This window comes from Ailuropoda melanoleuca, chromosome X (assembly GCF_002007445.2).
Source record: "Ailuropoda melanoleuca isolate Jingjing chromosome X, ASM200744v2, whole genome shotgun sequence".
Classification (NCBI taxonomy): Eukaryota; Metazoa; Chordata; class Mammalia; order Carnivora; family Ursidae; genus Ailuropoda; species Ailuropoda melanoleuca.
The window spans coordinates 26,876,331-26,904,111 of NC_048238.1; the positions used below are offsets into that span (position 1 = coordinate 26,876,331).

Below are 27,781 nucleotides of genomic sequence, written 5' to 3' on the forward strand. Positions count from 1 at the left end.
GGGTTCCTCTCCCTCCTCTATTCGAAAGGGTCAGTGAAGCTTGGGCTTTAGGCTTTTTTACTTTTCTTTGTACATAGACACAGCCCTGCCCCGCAGCTCTTCCCAAAATTTCAATTATTGTTTTGATACAGATGATCTCCCAAGTCTTTATTTCTAGCCTAATATTCTATGCTGAAGTTCCAAGCCACATAGCCAATTTCCCAGGAACATTCCCTGAATTTATCCTCCTTTTGGAAATTCCCCAAACTGTACACATCCTAAATTAGTGTTTTTTTTTTTTTTGAGAGAGAGAGAGAGAGACAGTGAGACTGAGTGGGGGTGGGGGGAGGGGGAAGAGGGAGAAAGAGAATCTCAAGCAGGCTCCATGCCCAGTGCAGAGCCCAATGCAGGGCTGGATCTGATTCCACAATCCCATGTCCCAGAGATCATAACCTGAGCTGAAATCAAGAGTTGGATGCTTAACCCGACTGAGCCACCCAGGTGCCCCCTAAATCAGTGTTCTTAAAGTTGGTCCCTTACCAGCAACAACAGCAGCACAGGAGAACTTTTTAAAACTGCAAATTCTCTGTGCCTGCCCCAGACCTCCAGAATCAGGAACTCAAGGGGGGAGGTCCTGTCATCTCCATGTTAACAAGCCCTCCAAGTGATTCCAACGGAGCTAATGTTGAGAGCCACCGTCCTAAGACATACACAATATCTACCCTGGATATTAATCATGCTTTTTATTTTCTCTATTTTGTCATGCTTTGACATCCTGGGGGTCTTGCTGGCCAGGGAGAGACCACCCCTCCCCTCCCAAGAGGAGCTGATTCCAAGAGATAGCAAATGAGTCCCTTGTGAACATGCCTTTCATTTGCAAACCAACCAATCCAAAGCCCATATCTCTAACCACCTTCTTTGTTTAACTTTCACAGGCCAACCCAGTGCTTCCAGGGCCAGGTATTGAAGGACAATGACACAACCTATAGCCCAGAGCCTGCTGAAATCATGCAAACTATCCAATTCTAAACTTGCCCAAACTTGCCTACCTGCCCCATCCATTCCTTCCCAGGGAAACCGCAATAAAGGAGAAATAATGCTTTCTCTTTTGCTCCTTCTGCCTCCTGAATGATCCCAGTACTTTCCCTTAGAGCCCTGTAAAGTGTTGCCTGTCCCCTGCTCCTGGGAACTGTGAGTAATAAACCTTCTTTCATGACAATGACTTGTCTATGCCATCACTCGGTCACCTCTATAAATTAAATCCTGGGTACAACTAAAACACTCTGCCCCTCCTAACATACTCTAAACCTTGGGTTACCCGCTACAGTGAATGCCTCCGGCTGTTCAATCAGAAACCTTGGCTTCTTCCTTCCCCTTAACCCTTCATATTAATCCATTACATAACATGGCAAAGTCTAGCTTCAAGCAACAACAACAACAACAACAACAAAAACAACCAAACCTTGGAACCAATTCACATTTCTGTAGCACTTGTATCACTGCGTCCCATCTAGCTTTCAGCAATACTCTCGTGAAGGATAGTTTTGTCTCAGAGTTCTTGCCCCTCCCACTTCAATCCAATTTTCCTTTTATATGAAGCTACTCCTCTGCTTAACAAACAAACAAACAAACTTAAGTGGCTGACCACTGCTACCCAAGGAAAAACTAAAAAACCCTTCCTGACACTGGCTCACTTTCCAGCTTCATCTCTCCCCATCCAAACTCCAGTTTTACCAAGAAGCAATTGTCTCAAAGTCACTTTCCTATGACTTCAGCATGTGCACAGCACGCTGCCCAACTTAGCATGCTCCTTATAACTCCTTCCTCCCAAGCTGAGAAACTCATCCTTTTTTAAAGATTTTATTTATTTATTTATTTATTTGAGAGAGAGAGCAGAGGGCACAAGTGGGAAGGGTGGGAGAGAGGAGCAGAGGGAGAGGGAGACCGAGACTCCCCACTGAGCAGGGAGCCTGATGCGGGGCTTGATCCCAGGACCCCAAGATCAGGACCTGAGCCGAAGGCAGACACTTAACCAACAGAGCCACCCAGGTGCCCTGAAACTCATCTTTTCGATATCAGGGAACACTTCCCTAATCCCTCAAGGCTGAGCTATTTTACCATTTCTGGTCCCATCTCATCCCACTTCCTACCATCTTCCGTCCTTTCTGGAGATGCTATCCTTGTTAAAATCAGAAAAGGAAAGTGGGTAGGAGTTAGAGGAGGAAGGAACCCCAGATGAGAAGAGGCATGAGGGATGGAAATAAGTTCCTGGCATTCTTAAGTGAAAGTCTGAAGGCATTTTCCCCAAGCCAACTGTAATCAGTTTCACAAATTACCTTTAGCATGAAAGGCATGTTTGTCCACTTATTTACCTGATGTTTTTCTCTAAGTAGACTTGTACTGATCCAATTTTGTTGTCTCATTCTGAGCAATGATATCTTAAAATCAACTCTTTATGGTACTCGCTACATTTTGCTAAAATACATTAAATAAATACTTAATTATTAAAATTTGTAAAAGTATCCAACCATGTACCATGTAATAATATTCCACTTTCATTACTCTAGTGGGAAGTGAACACTTGGGGAAAGAATTATTATAAATGACAAGTAATGCATGCAGGCATATTAAAAATTAAATTAGATAGCTTAGGAAATTAATTATAATTTATAATATTTCCCCCATGGTAAATTTATTCCAAATCCCAAACATCTGAATTATAAACTAACTTTTGGGAAAAAAATTACTTATACATTGGAAGGCACCTGATAATTGATACATACTTAGCAAATGAACAATCGAGTTTACTTTGCTGATTCACAATTCACAAGTCATTTCGAGGTCAGGTTTCTGATTGCTCATTAGTAGCTATTTTCCAAAGAGTTGATACTTCAATTTTAATTTGAATGGCTGCAAATGAGTCTTCCAATGCAAAAAAAGTCCCAGTGGTCTTGCAAAGTTAGATAGATAGGTTTACCTGAAAATCAAGAAGGACTCTAGCCACAAGGGCATTTCTGGGTAAGTCACTAAGAGTCAAGTAACTTTCAGTAACCCAACTGATGTGACATATATTTTCCGACTAGCATTTCCCTCAAGCACCCCCATGGATAGACTAAACCAGCTTGCCATTTAAAAAAAGGTTTTCATTTCAGTTATCAATTTTAGTCTGGTATCTTGTTCTTAATCTTGTTCTTAAAGACTGCTTTTTTATCATGAGGTTCTCGCAATATTGCCGATACCCAAACAAAGACACACTCGAGACAGTATTCTCACGAGTGATGAATGACTATGGTCTTTGCGCTTCTACAACAGGCTTGGAAAGCGACCTGCACTTTGCATTATGTGCACCACAGACTTCTCATTGCTCTTCCAAAGTATTCCATAACAAACAATGTCTGACATCCTTTAAGAATAGTATGGCATTAAAACTGAAGCCCTCAGAGATGGTAAGATAGAATATCTAAAATCTGTAAACTACATTTGGAAATGCTCCCATGGCTAGCAGTGAAGAATGACTTATCAGTGAACGTCTGGAAGTCCTTTTCTTTTTGGATTAATGAAAATCTCTAGAACTGTTCTTTCTAATATGGTAATCACTGGCCACATCCGGCTATTGAGCACTTGAAATGTGCCTGGTCTGAACGGAGATGTGTGGTAAGAGTAAGACATATTGGAAAAATATATTTCATTACTAACTTTTATAATGATCACATGTTAAAATGATAATCTTGTAGGTATAGATTACATAAAACATTATTACAATTAAGTTCACCTCTTCATGTTTACTTTTCTTAGTATAGCTCCTAGAAGATTTTAAGTCACATTACATTTCTACTGGCCAGAACTTCTCTACAAAAATGAAGAGAACAAGGATGTGCCCTGGATAGTCTAGTTTTCATTTTGTAAGTCAACAATTTATTATTAGATAATTTTCTCTGACTTGATGACAATCAGAGACAAAGCCTGTGGTGGAGGTATTTGGAATCAAGGGTCTCTATTTCCCTGAGTACTATTTTGGGTTAGTTTAATAAATCTACAACAGTGTAATGTGATAGAAATTATTTTTGTACTTTATTCATTTAAGTTTGTGAAAGTCACCAAGATAAGGTTTTGTGACTAATATACTATAAAATAAATGGCATCACCAATATAGAAATCTGATTTTTTTAATCATCAAGTTTATACATAATATATTTTTGACAGAAAATAATTAGATGAAAGCAAATAATAAACAGTATTTTCCCTGAGGGGAGATTCTCTTCTATTACATTCAATTTCCTCCTCAAATTAACTCAATTTAAGAGGTAGCAAAATAGATTCAAATTTCTTATTATATTTCTGAATTTTTTTTTCTGAAGGTGAGAGCAAAGTAGATTGAATAAATTGACAGACGGTACTGATTTTGCACACCATTATTTCTGGACTTATAGCAAGTTCTACTGAAGTAATTCCTCTTGAGTTTATCTCAATGAGTGAATTTCCACTCAGCCTTTAAAACCCGACTCAGATGTCCCCTCCTCTAAGAAGCCTTACTGGATCCCATGGGCAGTTATCCACTTCATATTCTGCTAAAGCATATGCCTTGGACATACTTCTCTTACTCCCCAACTCGCATGTGAATTTCCTGACAAGACGACTGATGTCAACCCAAGTCTTATTCATCTCTGAATTCTCAATGACTAGTCCTGTACCTGGCATACAGTAGAAACCTACTGTGTACTGTCCATTCCAGGTTACTCAGTGAAGTGGTATTAATACTGCCAAACATTAGGGACAGTGCATTTGACAATAAGTCTAGTTTAAAAATGTATAAGTGGATCTTAGAAGTATCCCAATGAGGAATTTGGTGACTGCCATTTCTCGATAATATAATAATAGAGAAATTTTTAGATATAATTTATAAGTAGAGATTCACTTTGAAAAATACCACACACACAAAGAGGTGATGGATTCATAAGAGATCTTCTAACCACCAAAATAAATATTTGCCGTATAAATGCAATCATTTTGATTGAGTTTCTTGAAAGGATTGCCCAAAGCTCTTTTTTTGGCTCTGATTGTGTAATTATAATGGTTTAGACTCATTTGTACATGTCCAGCTGGAGTTTTATTATATTCTCCTCATCACTATTTGTTGGCTAAATCTATCTGTGATTGCATCTCTAACAGTTTTAAGCAGAACCTTTCCAAACTGATTTTCATGAAATTTCCCAGGGGTTCACAAAAAATGTTCTTGGTGTTCATATTAGTGAAGGTATTCTGGAAAAACTTTGTGTGTGTGCATGTACATGTAATTTAGTTATATGTAATGAAATGACAATGCCAAATACATGGCGGGAAGGATCAAAGAGGTGTGCACATGACTCAGTTCCTCAGTTGCTTTAATTACTCAACACTGTTAGCTACCATGAATTTTGGCTGTTATAATTGTCTTAAATTGTTTTTAATCCTTATAACCTATATCCATATTTGGATCATTGGGTAACAACAGGAGCCATCAGCAACACTGACCTTGAAATACAAAAAGTTCCGAAAAAACTATAAATAGTAATAATTCTGCACATTTTCCTCAAGATGATCTTCAGAGGGAACTGATTTGTAAATGACATATATACATGATCCAAAAGAAATTTTTACTGCCCCCTTTTACAGATGACGAAATTGTGGCATATGGTCTAAGTCTTTTGTCCANGAAATTGTGGCATATGGTCTAAGTCGTTTGTCCAGGGTCATAAAGATCGCTGGTAAACAGCTGGACAGGAATGTGAACCCTCTATCTACAGTCCTCCGAGTGGAATACGACACACATGCAGAGGTTCTCAAAGTTGGCTGCACGTTAGAGTTACCGGAGCAGCTTTTCACAATTCTGATGCCCAGCCACCGCAACCCATCAGGTAAATAAAAATCTCAGAAGGGGTGCTGGGGAAGAGGGAGCAGCCTCTTCTCCGAGCCACCCCTTTGCCTCCGGACTTCTCTGGGGCCAGCAGTCACCAGACCTGGGGCCCGGCGCCACGCGCTCAGCCAAAGACCACGGGCTCTGTGTCAAAGCATCAGTTTGCAGGTGGCTGCGCCAAGGCACCAGAGGAGGCATGAGGACGCCGCAGTCCTGGCAGCAGGGGAGCTGCAGCTGCTGCGTGGGGCTGGCATCTGTAAGTGCTTTAAAACGCACATGGGCTTCAGCTTCCTGTCCGTGACCGCCTGCGCTGGGGTCATGCTTGCCCCGCCCCCCGGAGGTCTTGTGCACCAGAGCAAGCTGCACCTGCAGGGCTTCCAGAGCCTGAAAGAGGGTGAGGCAGTGGAGTTCACTTCTAAGAAGTCGGCTAAGGGCCTAGAATCTATCCGGGTCACCAGCCCAGCTGGGGTGTTCTGTACTGGTGGTGAGAGAGGGCAGAACGGGCAGAAGCGCAGTCAAAGGGGGACAGGAGCTGCAACCATGGAGATCGAGACCACCACGCCACGGAATCCAAGCTGCCACCCCAGCCCAAGAAGGGTCACTTCTGCCAGAGCAGTGGAGAAAGTGCGGAGAGGATGGGTAGGGGGCAGCTGGCTCTGCCCTGTATCTCAGGCCAAGGTCCGCAGCATCACCCCCTCTTCCCTCTCGGCAGAGGAGGGGGGAGGGGGTGATGCAAATGAACTCCAACCATGCTCTATCCAAATTACTCACGGGGGTTCTGGGAACAATCCCTCCCTGCTGTGCTTCATCTGAATCTCTGCCCCCAGCACTCCAGCTTTTGAAAGTGGCCTGGATAGGAAAGTTGTTTTCTTTTCAAGGAAGGATATGTAATAATAATTGTTCCCATGCCAGAATGTAAAGACTAAGCCTGAGACCAGATTGATGGGCCTCACCCACAAACCACTACATTCTGGGGGAGGGAGTCTTTAAGGGGCAAGTCAGGGTTTTTCCACATCTTGTCTCATTACCGACTCTTGGGATAGGGTGCTGAGAACTGTTCCGAGCAATGGGTTGTGACAGCAGTCCCAGGGATTGTTGGGGGAAGAGCTACAGACCTGCTTCTCCCAAGCGTACTCCCACCCCACTCTGGGAAGATAGATTTTTATTGATTTGCTCCCTTAGATAAGTGCACGTTGGGCCCCACTTTCTCCAGGATGCCAACAGCACTAGCTGTGCGCGAATGATGTATCTTGTGCATTGTAACTCTTTTTTTTTTTGTAATATAAATATTCTGGTTTTGTAAAAAAAAAAAAATCTCAGAATGAAATGGTGCTCAACTGTTGCTCAAAATGTATTTTTCCAAGATATGCTTGAAAATGTCAACTTGAGCCTCTGTTATCTCATGGTTTAGAAACAAACAAAAATCAAATTAGCTAAATTTTAGGGGGGGTGGGGTGGAGGTAAGAATTCCAAATATCCAGTCATAAAAGTAGAAGTGCTTTCTCTGACCTTATATAACAGTTAAATTTCAGTCTACATTTTCATGTATATTTTGTCACCAAACCCAGCACGTAATTTAAAATATATTATTAATTTATACATTTTCCTATTAGAGTTNTTATATATTTTCCTATTAAAGAATCATTGTGAAAATGAAAAAAAGTAAAACATTTGTCTTTATATAATGAATACTATTATAAAGTTCAGTAAATGAATGCTATGAAATCTTAACTAATATGCTAATATAAGCTATGATGGTCTGAATAATGAAGCAGTATTTATGTTATCAATGTTTTATCATAAAAATTATACTAAATAATTAAAATCACTTCATTATCTTACAGCATGCAAAAATGACTAAATGATTTTTTAATTTCTTGGGCATTTGTGATTACTATGCAAGGGGGCAGAAGTTCAGAAAAGCTGAGTAAACACTACATTAGACCAGGTTTTTTCCAACTGCAGTATTAATGACATTTTCGATTGGGTGACTCTTTGCTGTGGAGGGCTATCCTGTGCACTGTAGGCTATCTGGCAACATACCTGGCCCCTACCTGCTACACTTCAACTGTGACAATTAAAAGTGCTTCCAGGGCACGTGGGTGGCTCAGTTGGTTAAGCCTCTGACTTTGGCTTAGGTCAGGTCGCCATCTCAGCGAGTCCCTTGTAGGGCTCTGCGCTCAGCGGGGAGTCTCCTTCTCCCTTACCCTCTCCCTCTGCTCCTGCTCTCTCACTCTCTCAAATAGACAAATAAAATCTTAAAAAAAAAAATAAAAGCACTTCCAGACATTGCCAGATGTCTCCTGGAGGGTGAAAGTGCCCCTCCTTTTAAGAGTCCTCTGACGCAGCTTCAACAGTTTGGAGACGGCCCTTTTGCCTTCCCACTCAGAAGACCATCAAGTCTTCTGTGTGTCTATAATACAGCTTTCATGACACATATGTAAATTATTCTGATATGAGGCAATAGCCTGTAACTGTTTCTGAATCATTGGAAACTACTGTTTGGATGCTTAATGTGTTTTATAAGATAGAATAAAAAAGATTTTGAAAATGGATCATTCCTTTAAATCCTATGATAGTTTTCATAGTTTATTAACTGGGCATTTTAATGTAATCTGAAAATCTTCTAATGGATTTCTGATACATTCTCCAAACTACAAATTTTTACAATACTCTCATCAGCTCTTCTTTGGTGGGATGTGTCATTTCCCCATTGCATTGGAATTATTTATTTGTACCGTATCATATAAATAATCCCCAAGGTAGGATCTGGGTTGGATCAATTGCCGTATTCTCCAGGGCATTCTCTAGAGCCTTGCATTTTGTAGGTGATTGTGTCCTTTCATGGTTTACGTATTAGGGGATATAAATTATTCAAATATTTGTCTTGTTAAAAGCTCACCTAGAATGTTTAGATGTATGCTCATATAAGCTTTTTCTGTAGGATTTTAAAACATGAATGCATTGAATTCCATATGGGAAAAAAAAGCCTATCTAGTTGAAGGGCCTCAAGTTGCTCCCATTTTTTTCCTTTTTCTTTTTCTTTTTCTTTTCTTTTCTCTTCTTCTTTTTTTTTTTTTTTTTTTTTTTTTTTTTTACTTTCGAGCAATTGCTCTGGCTCATGTAAATGATGTTTACTCCTTCTTCCCTGCATGCTTTGGATGAATTAAGTACCATTCTCTGTGAGGGATACAGATGAACAAGACGTCTTCCTCATGTGTGATCCCGTCCTAACAAGTACCACTAAGTAGTAACTTCTCACCTTCTCTGCAGAGGTTGTCTTCAATTAAAAAGTACACTAGAAAGATTGTAACCATCGAGAGTTGTATTTCAGCTAATTGGCAGTACATGCCTTCCAAAATTTCAGCGGTGCCTCCATTCAATGACTCTCCTGAATGAGGTAATTGGCTGAAATTTACTTTGCAGTTCTTAATAGAAAGTTGGGCCCATCATTAGCCAGAACTCCAAAAAACTGGGGTCAGTATGCATTTAAATGAAGCACAAGAAAAAAAGGTATTTCACTTTTAAAGGACCTATGCTGTACCTTCTTTTTTTTTTTGAAGATTGCAACTCATCTATTTTATAACATAATGGCAATAATATTGCCTCTGAGTTAACTGTGTAATAATTCACTTTTGGAACTGCAATAATTGAGCAAACAGAAGCTGGTACTAGAGGCATTCCTTTCCTTTATTTATTATAATATTTTTCCATAATTTAATGAGAAACATTTCAAGAGCAACATTTTTATCTTTCATGTTAAATTAATTTACAATGCTATGAGCTATAATAAAATGAGAGGAACCATCAGCAAAAAGCAAAAGTTAATAAAGACAGATATTCTCAAAGTTTCAAGGACTGGAAAAAACTCAGATCACAAGTGTATTTGCTTTCTTCTTCTTCTTCTTCTTCTTGTTTTGCTTAGTTCAATTTGTCATAGTTTGTTCTCAATTATTTTGTACTTACTGCTAACATAACATAATACTGATGAAGTGGAAAAGATGCATTACTAAAATGAAACATACATAATTATAACCACATAAGAAACAACAAAAACTTTGCGATGTATTTTAGTAAGCTACTCTAGATTTATATGAAGAAGGCTTAGATGTAATTTAACTTTTACTGGTATAGACCTACCTACTCGGGAAAAATTTCAAGGAATGATGAATAAGGCATATGGAAAGTTCATTTTGTTGGAATGAAATTCTCTGTACTGCATATTATGAACATTCAAATTTGATAGAAGCCACTTCAGTCTATCTTTGGAAATTTCTAGGTGCCCGGCTAGCTCAGTCAGTAGAGCCTGAGATTCTTATCTTTAGAAATTTCCATCCTGATGCTAAAAGCTGAACAAGAATTGAGAAGACCTGAGTTGAAGGATCTTTGTCAAGAGACTCAGACTCTCTGAAACCTTTGGTTTTTTCATCTTTAATGGGTAAGATGGGACTAGGTCAGGAAGAGAGGGGTCTCACCTGGAGTGGTGACCATGAGAGCCCGAGGATTCTGAGGCCACGGGCTAACTGGGGATAAGCACTACAGGGTATGGATCAGATATCTGCCATCAGTAGACTAGATGATACCAAAGTCCTTACAAGTTTCAAAGATCTATGACTCAGTAAAAATGTTCATTACTTAGCAGTGGGTCAGCACACATCCCTCCACTGAGCGTGCGTCCATACATCTAACAGCCTAGAACGGTCCTACTCAAAGTGTGCTGCACGGATCAGCAGGAGAGTCACCGCCAGGGACCGAATGATCACCATCTCTGTGGATGGGACCAAGTAATCCCCATGTTAGCAAGCTCTCTAGGCGATTCTTATATATGCTAAGAGAAACACGGATACAGAGCGCTGTGGAAAGAATAAAGAAGATTTATAATCTCTAGCCCTTTGCCCGAAAGACCTCTCTCTCCCTCTCTTTCTCTCTTGTTTTGGAGAAAGTAGATGTAAAACAACTTCGAGAAAAATGAAGTTCATAAAAAAGTACTATCTTTAAGTAGGTCATTCATTCATTCAGCAAATACTGAGATCCTACTATATCTTAGGCACTATGCTAGACACTGGGGACGTATGGTTCTGCCTTTGTGGCACTTACAGTCTAGTGAAGGTGGTAGATAATAATCAAGGAAACAAATATATAAATAAAATAATTCCAGTTAGTCGAAAATGCTATAAAAGAGATTACCTGGGTGCCATGAAAAATAATAACAGGGATGACATTGAGGGGTGGAGAGGAATACTTCTATTTAAAACTTGAAAGTTTCAATAGTGTGTAAGATTCAGTTAATTGATAAATTAACAAATACCAACTGCATGCATGCTGTGAATCCAGGTAGGCACCTTAGGGGATATGTGACTATGCCTTGGAGTTTACAATCAGTAGGAAAGACAAGATTTAATCACCAACTACTATCGTTACGGAGTCCACAGTAGTGGGCTACTTTAGATTGGCCTTTCGCTGAAACTCTCCCCTCACTGCTTCTTGGTTAAAACATTCTTCTGGTTTTCTAATTCCTGGCTTTCTAATTCAACTGTTCAAGAGGAATTCCAAAACAAGAGGAATCCACATTGGCTTAAAATCCACGTAGACTGTTCTACAGAAGAGGAAGGCCTCGAGGAGTAGTGGAATGCACAAAGGTGAAGACAAATAGAAAAGGCCTTTCAGGAATACTGCTATTATTAGTATTCCCAGTACCTCCATATGACCATTTTATTTCTGATATTTGGTAGTGTCATGAAGTATGATCTCTCAATACCACATAACAAATCAGAAGAGTTTTGGTTCAGTCAGAGAGGATACATTGCGCTCCTGTTTTCTCATTCTTTTGACCAACTTTCATTGCTCTTTTGGATTTAACTTTCCTTTCAAGGACTAAGAGGGACTCTAATAAATGTGGAGGTAGAACTTCCCAAGAAGAGATGAGATGATATTTACATATTGACAGTCATAAGTACTATACAAGGGGTTGTTGCATACAAATCAGTAAAGTGAAATGAGAGATACTGGCCTATTCAAATGTGTACATATGTCCTTTAATATTAAACTCCTTTGGTACAACTACTCAGTAGTCGGTTCTCAATTGATCGCTTTGAAGAGTGCAATGCTTAACTGAAGAGTGATCCTAAACCCTCCTAGTTAAACAGGAAAAACAACTTATGAAAACATTTCATGACTTAATCTTTAACAACTGCCGAATGAAACTGAAAATAATATAGTGGATTAAGGAAAATGTCTTTGCACCAATGTCACTGCATAGTACTACTATTAAGCAAATTACACCTCAGGAACTAGGAATCATATGCAGGTGCTCAGAAATTACACCTTCCCTAGTGTGAAACGTAGCTACAAAGTATCTCCAACTAGTGAACTCTAAGAAAAGACAACTATTATCACTCAGGGGAAAAAAGAAATCCTTTTAAAAATAGGATCTAACTGTCAATAAAGCTTTTTACAATAAATTCATATAAAGTTCAGCATGAAAGAAGTGTCAAAAACAGATGTTATGCAAGACAGAAAATCACATGTGATTTTTACTGCTATAGTCTTTCACTGACTTTGGTCTCATTTTCACGCAGGCTTTTGACTTTCAACAAAATATGAAATTAAAGAGCTTTTTAAAAGAAGAGATTTGCAGAATATATAGAAATATTTTCTTGAGTTATAAAACCTGGTCATCAGATATACTTAGAAAAGGATTAAGAAAGTTGAGAGATAAACACAGATTCTACAAATGTTGTAATTCTAATTTTCTCTAATTATTAAAAAGTTCCATTTAAGGTCTTAAATTTGCCAGTCTAATCCAAATTTACTAGTGAGGTGCATCCTTGAATTCTCCTTAATCTGTTTAGTTACTTGAAATGTTTAATACTTTCTAATGAAGAGAAACCTAGCGTCTCAAAGGCATAATGTTCCCTTCCCAAATTGATTTAACTTTAGGTTATTTAATTGGAACTCCGAAGAATTAGAAGTTCATTCTATTTCCTTGGCATCCTTCATAGCACCTGGCACATTGTTAAGTACATATTAGATACTCAATAAATATTTTTTGAAGGACTGAATATTGCTTAAGAAGGAAAGAAAAGGAATTATTTAGATATAAGATATTTAAACTCCTGATGAAAAACCTACTTTAACTCTGATGAAAACCTATTTTAGTTTTGTTTGATTCCATTCAATAAACTATGATTGTGTATATATTGCTTTGACACTGTGAAATGAGAGGTATTTAAAAAATAACCAAAATATTCAAGAAGCCCTCTTTTTTATTGTTTCTTAAATTCCACATGAGTGAAATCATAGGATATTTGTCTTTATCTGACTTATTTCGCTTAGCATAATACTCTCTAGCTCCATCCATGTCATTGCAAATGGTGATATTCCATTATATATGCACATATATATACTATATATACGCATAAAATCATATGTGTCAGCTTTATCCATTCACCAATGGACAGACACTGGGGTTGCTTCCATAATTTGGCTATAGTAAATAATGCTGCTATAAAAACAGGGGTGCATGTATCCCCCTGAATTAGTGTTTCTGTATTTTTTTTGGGGGGGGATACCCAGTAGTGCAATTACTGGATCATAGGGTAGTTCTATTTTTCATTTTTTGAGGAACCTCCATAGTGTTTTCCACACTGTTACTGTGGCTGCAGCAGTTTACATTCCCACCAACAGTGCACATGGGTTCCTTTTTCTCCACATCCTCTCCAACACTTGTTTTTTCTTACATTGTTGATGTTAGCCATTCTAACAGGTGTGAGGTGATAACTTGCTGTAGTCTGGATTTGCATTTCCCTGATGATCAGTGATGTTGAGTATCTTTTCATGTGTCTATTGGATGTCTTCTTTGGAGAAATATCTGTCCATGTATTCTGCTTATTTTTAATTGGATTATTTGATTTTTGGCTGTTGAGTTGTATGAGTTCTTTATATATTTTGGATACTAACCCTTTATCAGATAGGTCATTTGCAAATATCTTCTCCCATTCAGTAGGCTGCCTTTCAGTGAGATTAATATAACACTGTATGTTCACTATTCTGGAATTAAAAAAGAAACATTCAAGAAGCTTAAAGTTTAGGAGTGAGTTATTTTGCAGGTGATTTGATTCTGATTTTAACTTGTGTAAGGACAATGATCTCTGTTCAGTGCAATACTGAAAATACTATGGGTTCATAATAAACATTTCTGCATGATCTTGTTAACTCAATGGTATGTCTCATGTGGTGTATTTCTTAAAATTTCACAAATATGGTCATTTTTTTCTGCACTAGAATGTAAGTCCTTAAAATCAGGTTTATTCTCTATTTTGCAAACTAGCACAGTAACAAACTATCAGATGGTGGGTAGTCCATTGGTGGATGAATATTAATCTATTAATGAATATAAATAGAAATTATAGCAGTGGAGTTACATTTCTGAACCAATTCAGGAGAGCTAAATATTTAAAGAAAGTGTATTATTTTTAGGTCACTGAGATTATTAATAAGATAGATCTCTTATTACATTTCTCTGCTTTTTTTGTATCATACAGAAAAAAATGCATAAAATCATATGTGTCAGCGATGTTCTCTTTGTCTCTCCAGATCCACTTACTCCCCTTCCTCCACTGTCCCAGGGGCTGACTTGTAGGATTACAATCGTGAGCTCCTGGGCCCTTTAGTTTTCTGGTTGGATTTGACTAATGGAGAGAACTAGGAAGAGACTGAGGTCAGAATATTGATTGCTTTGGTCTCCTTCCCTGGCTGTCAATTCAAGCCTCAATTTTAGCCCCGAACAGAAGGCCACTGCTCCACCAAGGCAGTAAGATCTACATGATCTCTTTCTCTCTCTTCTCAGAAACCTCTCCTCCTCCCTAATCTTTTCAGGCCTAGGAGAAATGACAGCTCTGCTGCTGTTAGCTCAGGGGTCTTGTGCCACCTTCCATGACTTTCCTATGCTCTGCCTACTCCTCAGTAGGCACTCAAATCACCATAATTCTGTTTCCTGTTGGGACCCTGCCTGAGACACAAACACAAAGGGGCAACAAATGAGACCATGGAACAGGACAAGGATTCAACACTTCACAGAGTTACTGTAGTACTTGTATCAATGGATGGGAAAGTGGTTAGTCAACTCTTAAGTGTTATACAGAAGTTGGTTATTACTAATCATCATGAAATATGGACATTTAGGATTATGTTTATACTGATTTCCCACCACAAAACCAGCTGACATGGTCTAACCTCACAACGGGATTGATGTGGCTGTGCTGTATCAGCTCTACAATAATTCCCCTATAAATAAATGTTTAATGCATTAACAATATATTACATTGATACGTAGGTAATTACTCAGTTATCAGACTTAGGCAGTGTTTATATGGCTGATCACAGACATGGCCTCCATATTCCATTATTCACCTGTCCAAGATCACTGGCCACCTGTAGGTTTCCCTAGTCTGGAATTGATTAAGAAGAGTCCAGCTCTGTAAAGGGACAGGGAACATGACTTCTTTCTGAATTAGCAATATAAAATTAGCCCTGCAATTACTATTTCTGTGTTGCGGGTGAGCTACAGTTACACAAATTTTCTCCTGCATCTTTTCAAACTTAGGAGAGCTTTGTAAGCAAATCCCTGTAAGATGGTTTTATCACAAACAATCTTACTGACACCACGTGCTATACAAACAAGGAAGTATTTTTAGGGCAAAAAGGAAAAAGATGATATTAAATAAATTTGCCCAAATATTGTTCTTAATGCTATTTTGGAAGCGACACCTATACCACAAACATATCTTGGGAAGCAATTAGCCTCCTGATTTGGATAAAAATATTATCAATTCCTTCCTATTGAGACTGGTAATACTTTATAAAAAGAAAAAAACATCAAAGCAGCATGGAATGATGCTTTAGGGGCTCTTCTTCCTATGAAAATCTTCAAATTAGGTGTTGATAGGCACAAATTGACTTATTTTAATATACTCCAGGAATGGCTTGTGCTGCCTTAGATGAAGCTTACACATCAGCTTTTTAACTTTAATGCTGCTTGATTCACTTTAGGTGGCTTCTTTTAACAACAATGGCCTGCCAAGCACATAACACTACTTCGTGAAGGAAGGCTTCATGCCTTGACTTTCACATCCATGACCTATATAATTCAATGTGCTTCCATGATCCCTATCATTTCCAGATAGCATCCTTCTTGAGAAATGCTGACTAGTGCTTTGTTTATTTGTTTTTGTTTTGCTTGAGGTCAATTCACTGGCTCCGTTTTCCTAGTTTTTTTTTTTTTTAAGGTACCTTTGAAGCGTCTATCATTTCTGCTCATCAAACGAAGTCATTTTCTTCACATGCTTGTATTGGTCAAAAAGAGCACTTGTATAATTTTTGTTTTTTTAACCAGATGCAAACAGGTTGGAAAAATTATTACTATTATGACCCTTGAATTTTGGGTGTTCGTTTCAAATTTAGGTCAAAAGCCAACATTAATAGTCAGATGGAATGACTGTCACAAAGAAGAACCAGTTTAGAACTCTTAATTGAAAATTAACACAACCACATTTGTATTTCTAAATTGAAGAAAATGGCTGTTTGGCTACCGCTATAAAGAGATGCTGCATATTTTACATGCTGAATCCTGAAGAAGGAACCATTCGTTCCTGCCTGATGGATGTTTCTAGGCTTCAGGATAACTCAAAAGATTGGGGTAGGAAATTCAAGCAGACTAAAAGGGATCCTGCTTTCTTTTCTAGGGGTTATAAGGTCCATAAATACTAACCAGCCTTCCACTTGATGAACTTGTTGAGCCTGTCTCCAACTGACTATATAGTAGATTGAACTATTGGCCTCAATTGTTTCACATCCCTAGTAGAATTATGCATACACACCCCTGCCATGACTTCATGTAGGTGGAAAGTGTTTCTCTATCCCTTGACTTGGGGCTTGGCCATGTGATATACTTTGGCCAGTGGAATAGAAGCAAATGTGCTAAGAGCAGAGACTTGAAATGTGTTGGTTGTGGTTTGGTCATTGTCCTGAGAAACTGTGCCCCTTCAGGTTGCTTCTCAGAATAAGACATAGGGGGCAGATTCAAACCATATCTGCAGCCTGGAGAGAAGCAGAGTCAAGCCAAGCCTTGTCAAGATCAGCCAAACAGCACCTACCCGCACACCAATCGCTAAATGAGTATCTGTTGTTATTAGCCACAGAAATTGTTTGGTTATTCATTATGTAGCAAAATGAACTGATACATATTATAAATCAAAATGTGGCTTATAAGCAATACAGCCCAGGAAAGTTCTGCTGAATTGATATCCATCAAGTAAAGGAAAAAAGACCAAATGATTCGAAAGTATCAAATTCTCGTTAAGTTCATATTCATGCCAGGTACCAAGATCAGGTAGCAACGACTGGCCAATGTCCAGGATTAGAAATAAAAACGCAAAACACTAGCCAAGTTTAACTCACTAGGTTGCATTTCCAGGTTTTCAAGCAGACTGTTCTAGATTACAATATTTGAGAGGAGTCTGCTGTGGTATGATAATGACTATGATTTCTGTGGTCTTTGGAATACCTCCAAAATGCCAAGCTCAAGTTTAAAACAAAACTGGATTCTTAAATAAACTTTCTTGTACAGAAATGGAATAAGTCCTCTTATCTAGAAAGGGCCAAGGAAGTGATAAGGTGCCTTCTGGCATTTCTATCAGTTGCGTTTCCAAAGTGTGGTGAAGCTGGCTGTCTGCTGTTGTTTCGTCATCTACAGATTCCTTTTTGCATACGATTACCGCGAATGGGTGCAAGCTACATTCACCTCCAGCCACCATAACTAATGTGAGGGGAATTTAAATTTTGCAGGTGGAGTTCCAATTCCATGTGCCTCTCCAACTGTTTCTTCTGCTTCTAATGTAGTCTCTGAATTGGAATGACAGCTTCCTAGCAGTAATATGGTAAGAGTACAGGAGACCAAGTGAAGAATCTAGGAGACAATTTCTTAACATCAAAATTCTTGAAACACAGTATTATGGTTTGGGTGAGGTGATGGGTATGAATATTAACTTGATTGTAGTGATGGTTTCAGGGTGTATACATATGCTAAACTTATCCAACTGTACACTTTAAATACTGCATTGTTTATTGTATGTCAATTTCACCTCAATAAAAGTCCTAAAATATATTAAGTGCGTGGAAAGAAATCATGATAAAGATGTACAAAGCCTCTACACATACAAGTTTAATATGTTATCATGAGACATTTAAGCAGATCTAAATAAATGAAGGGATCTACCACAGTCCTAGATTGGACAACTCGGTATTGTAAAGATATAGAATGATGTGTTTTAAAATGGGTATCTCACGGGCTTAACTGTCCTCACTTGATAAAGTGATTTAATGATTTCTAAAATTTTCAGCCCTGTAATTCTATGATCTATGGATACTGTCGTTACAAGGTCAAGAAAAGAGCACATATAATTAATGTTCAAAACAGAACCAAATGACTGGCAGCTATCATCATATTTACGCCCAAGTCTGGAGTGCGAGAATTCTTCTCCTTGCCTAGGGAGTCACTTCAATAGGATGTACGTTCTATACAGTCTTAAAATCAAACTGCTCCTCAGCATATTTTCTCTTTAAGTACCAACTGGATACATGAATTTTAAATACTAAAGATTAAAAAAAGAGTTGTGATAGCTTTATTTTTTCCTTTGAGGTTTTAACACTTTAAGAGTTCACCACTTGTAACTTTGACTAATGGTAAATAATGCAATTAAAAAGACCATACAGGAAAAAGAATGAGTTGAGAAATCAAGGCCCACTTGGCATCATCAAATCTGGTTCCTGTCAGACTCTGGTGGCTATAGGTGGGTCTAATGTACAGTCATTAATATAAGTAAGTTTCATTTTAGGGACTTTCCAAGAGATTGCTTCTAAGGGAGGCATTTATATGAGAAGACTAAAACTGATTTTTAAAATTGCTTACATTATTTTAGTATATATTAATACTAAGGTTAGTTAAAATAGTAAAGCAGAACGAATACTTTGTTTAGACCATATTCAGTAAGTTTGATTCAGAAATGAGTAAAAGTACAAATCTTGGCAGCTAAAGACAAGGAAATGGTAAGGGTACCCTCCTGAGCCAAAGGGCCTTAAGGCCTCTTGTGCAGGTTTGGAAAAGTTTGAACCTGACTAGCAGCTTGTAACCCTTGGGGAGGGTTGGCTGACCAGACTTTGATTCTTTCTCTGACCATGCCCTGCTAGGCCTATATCCTTCAGTAAAGCATCGTCTTCATAAGAATCACTAAAGTGGTCATATACTCTCCATCATTCCCATTAATTTGAGATTTCAGCAAGCTCAAATTACCATCTACACTTAAATACACACGTTGAATTCAAAGATCATGAAATACCAATAACCTAAGAAAAACTACTGCTAGACTTGCAAAATAAATGGTAACAGAAAGATGCCTAATTCACAATTTTTTTTGGTTTGAAAATTTATATCTTAATTGATCTTTACAAAGAGATTTTTTTTCTATATACAAAAAGACAGTAGAATACTAAGTTCAATTTTAAGTTTTTGGACATGGATGGGTAATTTTTTGTGACATTGAAAAACAGAATCATTTGCTAGGTTTTCCCAATAGCCTAGTACATAAAAATATCTGTTTTTCTTGCTATAAATGAATCATTTAAAAATATATCTGCATTGAATGGATCACTTGAAATCTTAAAGTGAATAATGAATGTGGTAATACCAGGCACAGGTAATTCAAGTACCCTAATATTATTTAGAAAATACATGTCGTAAGTTAGTCTTAACTTTACACCATAGTTAAGAAACAAATCCTTAAAAACAGATTAGGTATTTTACTAGCTGAATGGAGCAGCAAAGAATGGATATTGATGATGTGGTTTAAAAAAAAAAACTTAAGAAAACAAAGTTTTAAATCCTGTACATTAAACAAAACAAAACAAAAACCAAAGTATGTAGATTGGTTTAAGGAACATAAAAGTACTTAAATTAAGAACTCTCAAAACAAACAATTTTGTGAAGGACACAGGTTTGTAAGTTGATCTTACTAATTAAAGTTCTGTCATAGTTTTGGTTACAAATCACAAGGAAATAAATAACATACAACGCAGACAGATTATTGTTGAGTTAGCTCAGAGGACTTCTATTGTTAAAATACATATAAAATCACAACACGGTTGCTTTAGTTAAAAAAAGTAAAATCATATGTATATACTACCTAAGATGAAAAGACCAATGGTGAATATATTCACCAAACCGAACCTATAGCTTTTGCTTATTTTTACTAAATTTTTTACTAAATTTTCTACTTGATGATCCAAGAACTTAGCTTTTTATTTTCCCACCACATGACAAGTATATATCGATTGGGAGTATTCTGAAATACTAGTATCGGAAACTGTTCTGTGAAACTAAACTGCATTTTGACTTATTTATCAATTATTTGCTTAAAAGTTGTGGGTAAGGTGGGCAAACACTTTCTTCCATTTTAAATTGCAATCTCCTAGGTCTGTCGTTTTCCTTTTTCGCGGGGCCCAAAATGTTTTTAAGACCTCTGGTCTATCAGTCTCTGGAAGAGAGCATTCACAAATGAATTCTGATCAACAGATTGCATACATTTCCCAATCAGCTGTTCAGACTGAGCATTTTCACGACTCCAGTCATTTTACAAAGATGATTCAGAATTAATCAGTCCCCCTGCCACTTTTATTATTTATATATTCACAGTATTGACAGATTTCATTTTCTTCCCACTCTCTACTCCTCTTCTACAAGAATAACACTCACGACATGGAACAGGGAGCAGCAAGAGATATCAGCTGACCTTCCTTCTATAAGTAAGGCATTACTCAGCTAATTCTGAGAACCCATGAACCATAATGTGGAATATAGAGATCCACATCAAACTTCCTTTCATCTGGTCCTTCCTCTAGAATATGAAGTCCGCTTATTCTTTAGACCGCAATATAGGTGTGTGAATAATATAGTAATACCTATGACTGGAATAAGACAGAAATAGTTATGGCTGCAGCTGCTATAAATACCGGAACAAAATTCCCTTGGGAAAAATAACGTCAGGAAGACTTGCGGGGGACCAATCACTCAGAATTCTGAATAATCACACTCATTGTGACATTTTAGAAGGCACTGCATCTTCTCCTGGGTAAACTAAAAATTACAATTGTACCTAAGTCACCCAGCAACAGTTTACATCACTAATTCATTTTAAAGATAGATTAACAGGAATCGTTTCAAATGTCTCTTCGAATTGATTAGACTGTCTTTGGGAAGCCTCAAATTTGATTTGGCCAAAATGGCAGAGGAAATTAATGTTATCCTCTTGAGTCATTTCCCTAAATTCAGAAAGGTAAAGAAACACCAATTTTCAAAAACAGACATGTCTAATAACAAATGAAGTCTGAATATATAAAAAGATTGTTGTCAAGACAAATCCATTGCCTGGTTGTCTTCAGCTGACATCTATTTTTAAATAGACAGTATGACTTAGATTCAGGAACTAAACATGAAGAAATACTGAATAATCCCATTATTCAAAAGGCATGCAAGAAGTATTATTTCAAAAATCTCTTTTCATAATATTCTTGTTTTGAAGACTATAGCTTTTAAACATTTAATGGACCTATGAGTTTAGTGTTAATGGTCATGCCAACAAGATGGTAACATAATAAATCCATGTCAATTTTAGAAGTATTTCTAATATTACATAACAAATTGGAAAGGAATTTCACATATAATTATCTCTATGAAGACAAACCACAAGGGTAATTAACACAGCGACGATTCCATATCACCACAATGGTTAAACCAGATGGTAATGTTCCTTATTTTTATCTCTCTCACAAAACCAAATATCACTCACTGTCTCCTGGGAATGCATGAAGTATTCAAATGAAACATATTATTATGCAATACTTTGATGTAAGGAGGGGTCTTTTTTTTTTTTAACTTAGTACAGACGTGTGTATCCCCTCAAGATTGGTGGTATTTGCAACCATGACCAGTGTTACTTTTAAATAAACAAATAAACAGCATACCTATGATGTATAAGCTTAATAAAATGACATCACCAGATAAGGGAAGATCTAATTTTTTAAAAAAGATTTTATTTATTTACTTGAGAGAGAGTGAGGGAGAAAGAAGGAACAAGTGGGGGGAGGAGGAGAGGGAGAGGAAAAGTAGACTTCCCCCTGAACAGGGAGCCCAACGTGGGGCTCAGTGCGGGGCTCCATCCCAGGACTCTGGGATCATGACCTGAGCCGAAGGCGGGCGCTTCACCGACTGAGCCACCCAAGCGCCCCAGGAAGATGTAATTTTTAAAAAATTTATATTCAACAGTGAACCATTATAATTAAAACACAGGCTTTATATTTTCATTATAAAGATGGCTGATACTAATTTTCAACGGATATCCAGGAACAGCAAGACTTTATTTGCTGTTTCAATGAGCTATTGTCACAATGATGCTAAATGGTGCAGATGGTTTCAAACCACAATCATTTATCCTCCGGGATGTGCGTGGCTTGCGCAGCCCTGCTGTATATCTCTCAGCCTCTTTTTGAGATGAGCCGCTGAGATGGGGCGTGTTCTTCTCATACACACTGTACAGGCACAAACGGAGCACGCAAGGTCTCCTAAGGGCCAGGCTTCAAACCAGCACACCAACACTTCTGCTCACCTGTTGTTTGCTAAAACAAATCACACAGCTAAGCCCTAAAGCCAGGGGTTGGGAGGTACACTCCACCCACAGGGAGGCAATATCAAGGTTGTGATTGCAGAATGGGAGGAGAACAGTTTCTTTCAAGCAGATAATATATTGCAGAACACAAGAATGCGGTGTGCTTATTTATATCTCTGACTTACTTCTTTAGGGTGTAAATACTGCCATATATTTTCCTGTGCTAGATGACAGCTCTGTATTATTATTATTAATTTCATCTGTGATTAACCTGCTACTAGATATAAGAAATAATCTTCTTCTTCTTCTTTCTTTCTTTCCTTTCCTTTTCTTTTCTTTTTTTTTTTAGTTCCTTGTATAAAGAATTCAAACACATCTGTCATTTGGAGCAATTCTCTAGTAGTGTTCTGTGAGTACAGACAGATCAATGCAATTTCTAGTCCAGGGAGTGGAGCATGCAATTTGAGTCACAAGTCCCATCTTACCTAACTCTGGAGTTATCTTTTGAAGAGAATATATTATATGGGAATAATAATACAACACTGCCCTTAAGGATTTTGGGTAAATTTATTTTCTTTTCCAATACCATCTAAGATAAAATATCTCACATCATGAGAATTAGTCACTTCCTGTGAGAAGGCCTGCAGCAAAGAGACTTCTCAATCAGATACACCACTCAAGCAAGCTACTCTCTCATCACTGTGTGTGCGCACGCGCATCTGAATTCTATCTTTCCCCTTAGAATTCCAATTTTTTTGATATCTTGTCTAACGAATTCTTGTTTTTCTGGTGGTGTTTCCATTTTTGTAAACAGAAAAGTAGAAGAATGTGTTTGAAAATCTGCTCAGAGAATGGATTTCAATTTGGCTTCTCCATTAGTGCACTAATTTGCTTTCTATGTGCAATTCTGGCCTGATCACTGTTGCATATGTTATTGGATTTCAACTCCTATGCCTCCACCGAAACTCATTTTGAGATTCTCACATGGCAGGTCAATTGCCTGAGTTTTACCGAGCCTAAATTCCACCACAACCTGTCTCAGACTTCTTGGCATTGCGTTTGGTGAAAGCAGCAGCAGAACTTGCTACCACCATGTTTCTTTTTCCCTCGTCTTACTAGGCCTTTCTCCTGTGGCTTGATGGATTTTATAAAAAGAGCAAAGCGTGTGGTTTGTATATTTCTCTTGTTTGTTCTCTCTCTCTCTCTCTCTGTTAAATCAATTATTTTTAATTCTAATCAGATTCATAACACCAAATATTTTATGTGCAAAAAAACAGATTTGGGGAACAAAGCTCAAATAAGTAAAACAACAAAAACTTGTTAACAATAAAATTTTCTCCTTGAATTAACCAAGGATGACAAACTTTATTTTTTGAGCCCATCTGCAAAAGGAGAATAAACATAAAGTTATAGGTGTAAAACCATTTATTCAAGACAAATGTGGTTAGGGCTGTACTGATTGGTTAGTAAAATATAGTTGAAGGTGTTATGCCTTTCTAAGAACACTTAGATAATTCATTCACCATCAAGTGTTTGTGACAACTATCAGACTGTTCTCATTCACTGTTTATCTTTAGTTTTTTTAAGAGTTTATTTATTTATTTATTTGAGAAAGAGAATGAGAGTGGGGGAAAGGAGCAGAAAGAGATGGAGAAGCAGACTCCCCGCTGAGCAGGGAACCCGATGCGGGGCTCTATCCCAGGACCCTGAGATCGTGACCTAAGCCGAAGGCAGATGCTTAACCGATTGAGCCACCCATGCACCCCTCCTTTACTGTTTATCTTATATATAGTCCCAACAGAATCTATTTCAGTACTGTAAACACACACATACACACACAAACACATCCCAAAACAAAGCAAAACTTTTTCCTTTTCTTGACGGTATTTCTGAGAAATTGATTATAAACCAGGTCTAGTTTAACAAGAGCATTTCTATGAAAGAGAGAAGATTGCTTAAATCAAGGCTGAGACATAATTATGAAAAATTTAGCCAATAATACAATTGGTTTCAGGTATAGAAATCAACCTGAGAAAAGAAACTTTCCTTCTAATACTGTAATTTGGTCATGTTAGGCTAAGTTATAATTTAACATCATGAGCCATTAGATCATAACATTAAATTAATGATCATGGAGGCATGGGCAGTTTCATATAATATGCAAAGGGAAAAAGAAAGAAAATGGTAATGTAAATCTTCTTCGGTACCATCTGGCTTAGCTTTTTCTCCATGCCTCTCCAAAACAGTGGGAGGAATAAACAATACTATTCCTGACTGGCTAGGCATTAAAGATGAAGATATCAAATGAAAAATTCTCCAACACAAGCAGAAAGTCTAGTTTTTTCTTCATTTCCTTCTCCTGCATAAGCATAGAGAATTTGCCCTGCAGAATCAAAATTTGTCAAATTCAGAGCTGAAATGGCCTTAAAGAAGCATCTGGTCCAGTGGTTCTCAAATTTAAATGGGCACAAGAACCACCTGGGGGCTCTTTAAATATGCAGATTCCCTGGCTCATCCCTGGAGCGCCTACTTCGAAGGACACTGCATTTTTAATAAACTTTCCAAGTAAAGATGGTGCAGGTTGTATGTGAACTGGGAGAAACATTTCTTTTGTCTAGCTTCATCATTTTCCATCAAATAAACCTTAGATCCCCAAAGCCTCTAGTTTCCCCAAGATCACACAGGTTAGTGGTCAGAATCAGTAACCGGATCTCTGGACCTGTAAAATGAGATACACTGCACTCTCTGATACTGTATTACTTCCATAGAAAGTCCTTCAACTATCTGTTTGGTCATGGGTTTTTTCCTTTGTCACTGTGACAAAACGTACCTAAAATTCACTTTTCGAACAATTTTTGAATGTACAATTTGGTGGCATTAAGTACATTTACATTGCTCTACAGCCATCACCACCATCTATTTCCAGAATGTTTTCATCTTTTCAAACGGAAACTGTGTACCCATGAAACAATAAGTCCCAAATCCCCTCACAACCACACCCCTCCCCGCCCCGCCCCTGGTAACTACTATTGGACTCTCTGTCTCTATGAAGTTGACAATTCCAGGTACCTCATAAGTGGAATGAAACAATTTTAATCCTTGCCTGCTTATTTCACTTAGCATACTGCCTTCAAGATTTAGCCACATTAGTTCATGTTGTGATTTGCTGAATCCTTTGAAGTGCTTGCTCCTGACAGTGTTCTGGCCCTTTAAGAAATGAGGTCCTATCATTTGTCCAGCTGGGCAGAGGCTGCTAAAAGAGAGAAAGATTTCAGGAAGGGCAGTCCTCAGTGAGTGAAATAGATAGAGCCTGGAGGCAGGCACAGAGACGTGAAATGCATTTTCTGCTTAGTTGAAAGTCACTTGAAAACAAAAAGAAATGAGAAACGAGAAAGACAGACAGAGGCAGATGCACTAAGAGAATGATAGGAGAGATGATTAAACAGAGAAACCAAGACCTCCCGAAGGCTACCTTGTGCCTGGATTAGCAAGTAGAACTATGCAGACGAGCTTACTAACAGGTATATTCCGAAAATTAATTGATCCACACTGGTGTCCATGAGACCTGATACAATTAATGTGCCTTGGGGCAAAGAGTAGAGAAAGCAAATAGGGAAGTAAAAATGTACGCATCTACATTGCTATTTGAAAAAGACTTTACTGCACTTAAGATTTATTTTTATTTTATATAGTTACTGCCATGAGTATTTTACAGCTTTTAAGTAAGAAGGGAAGTTATTTGATATATGTTCTATTGTAGGGAGAAAAGAAGCTTTATTTTTTAAAAACAGCAGTACACTGGTATATATCCACCCTGGGGCAAGGCCAGATAATGCTTCTGAGAGAAGGTGGGTTGACCCAGGCTTGAAGTAGGAGTTAGCCAGGTGGAACAGGACAGAAAGGGTATTCTGGGCAAAGAGAACTTCTCTTGACCTGGATAATGCCTACTTGCTATTGAATATTCAGCTTAGTATCTTTTACAAGAGGCTTTTTGTGGCAGCTTTATAACATGGCCCCAGAACGTTCTAATGCTTTCCCATGGAAAGGTGGAGTTCATGTCCCATCCCTCAAATCTGGGCTCTGTGCTGGCTTGACCAAAAGAATATGACAGCTAGGGCGGGGGGAGCACCTGGGTGGCTCAGGTGGTTAAGCGTTGGACTCTTGACTTCAGCTCAAGTCATGATCTCAAGGTCGTGAGATCGAGCTCCATGTTGGGCACCGTGTTGGGCATTGAGCCTGCTTAAGATTCTCTTTCTCCCTCTGCCACCCCTCCCCAACCCCACTAGCTCTCTCTCTTAAAAAAAAAAAAATGACAGACGCAAAACTATGCTAGGTTTTGGGTCACACCTTAAGAAACCAGCAGCTTCAGCTTCTTGTCCCTTGGGATGGCCTCTCTGGGGACCCAGCGATTACACTGTGAGAAAGCCCAAACTGCCCCCTGGAGAGGCCCACACAAAGAGGAGCTGACAGCAGCACCCATTTGTCAGGCAGGTGGGTGAGCCCACTTGGAAGTAGATCGTCCAGCAGCCAGTCAACCTGCCCCCGACTGATACCAGGAGGAGCAGAGACAAGCTGTCCCCACTGACCTGGCTTGAACTGCAGAGTCACATGCAAAATGTGCACAACTGTGGTAAGCCCTTAAGTTTGAGGCTGATTTGTTATGTAGCAAAGGGTCACCGGAACACCTCCCCTGGTCCTCCCCGGAAGGTATGCAGGAGGTGCCCCTCCTCTGGGAGACCAAAGGACTCTGCGCCCACCTGAACTATATCCCTTAGCTCCTTGGCTAGATCTCTCTGTTGTCCTGCCCCTGGTCCCTCCAGGATCAAGTGTTCCTTGGGGTCAAGTAGAGCCCTTATCAACCTTTGGATCCTCAAACGTCTTTGCTGACCTGTGGCAGATCTACTTCTCAACGGCTGACCTTAAAAGTCTTGTTCGTGAATCAACTCAAAAAGTATGTGTCTCCTATGTGTATACCTTGCGTGAATATAAAAATTTCTTTTAGGTCAGGGGTGGGAAATGAATTTAGAATTGTCTGATCAGTTCAATGGTTGAATCCAAATAACAACCATTGGTTTCTACTCCCAAACAGAAAATGTCGACACTTTCCCACAGCCAGTAAAAATGCTATCTATACTCATTCCAGGTTTTGAAACTGCAATGTACAACAGTTTTCCAACCATTCGCGAAATGACTT

General features: G+C 38.3%; 1 protein-coding gene and 1 pseudogene across 9 annotated transcripts in view; one reads left to right on the top strand and one right to left on the bottom strand.

Moving 5' to 3' along the window:
* The window catches only part of DMD (dystrophin), a 2,070,581-nt gene that overhangs the window by 446,128 nt on the left and 1,596,672 nt on the right, over nt 1-27,781 (bottom strand). The window lies entirely within an intron of this gene.
* Nucleotides 1-27,781, top strand: part of LOC117797479 — a 104,633-nt pseudogene that overhangs the window by 71,360 nt on the left and 5,492 nt on the right.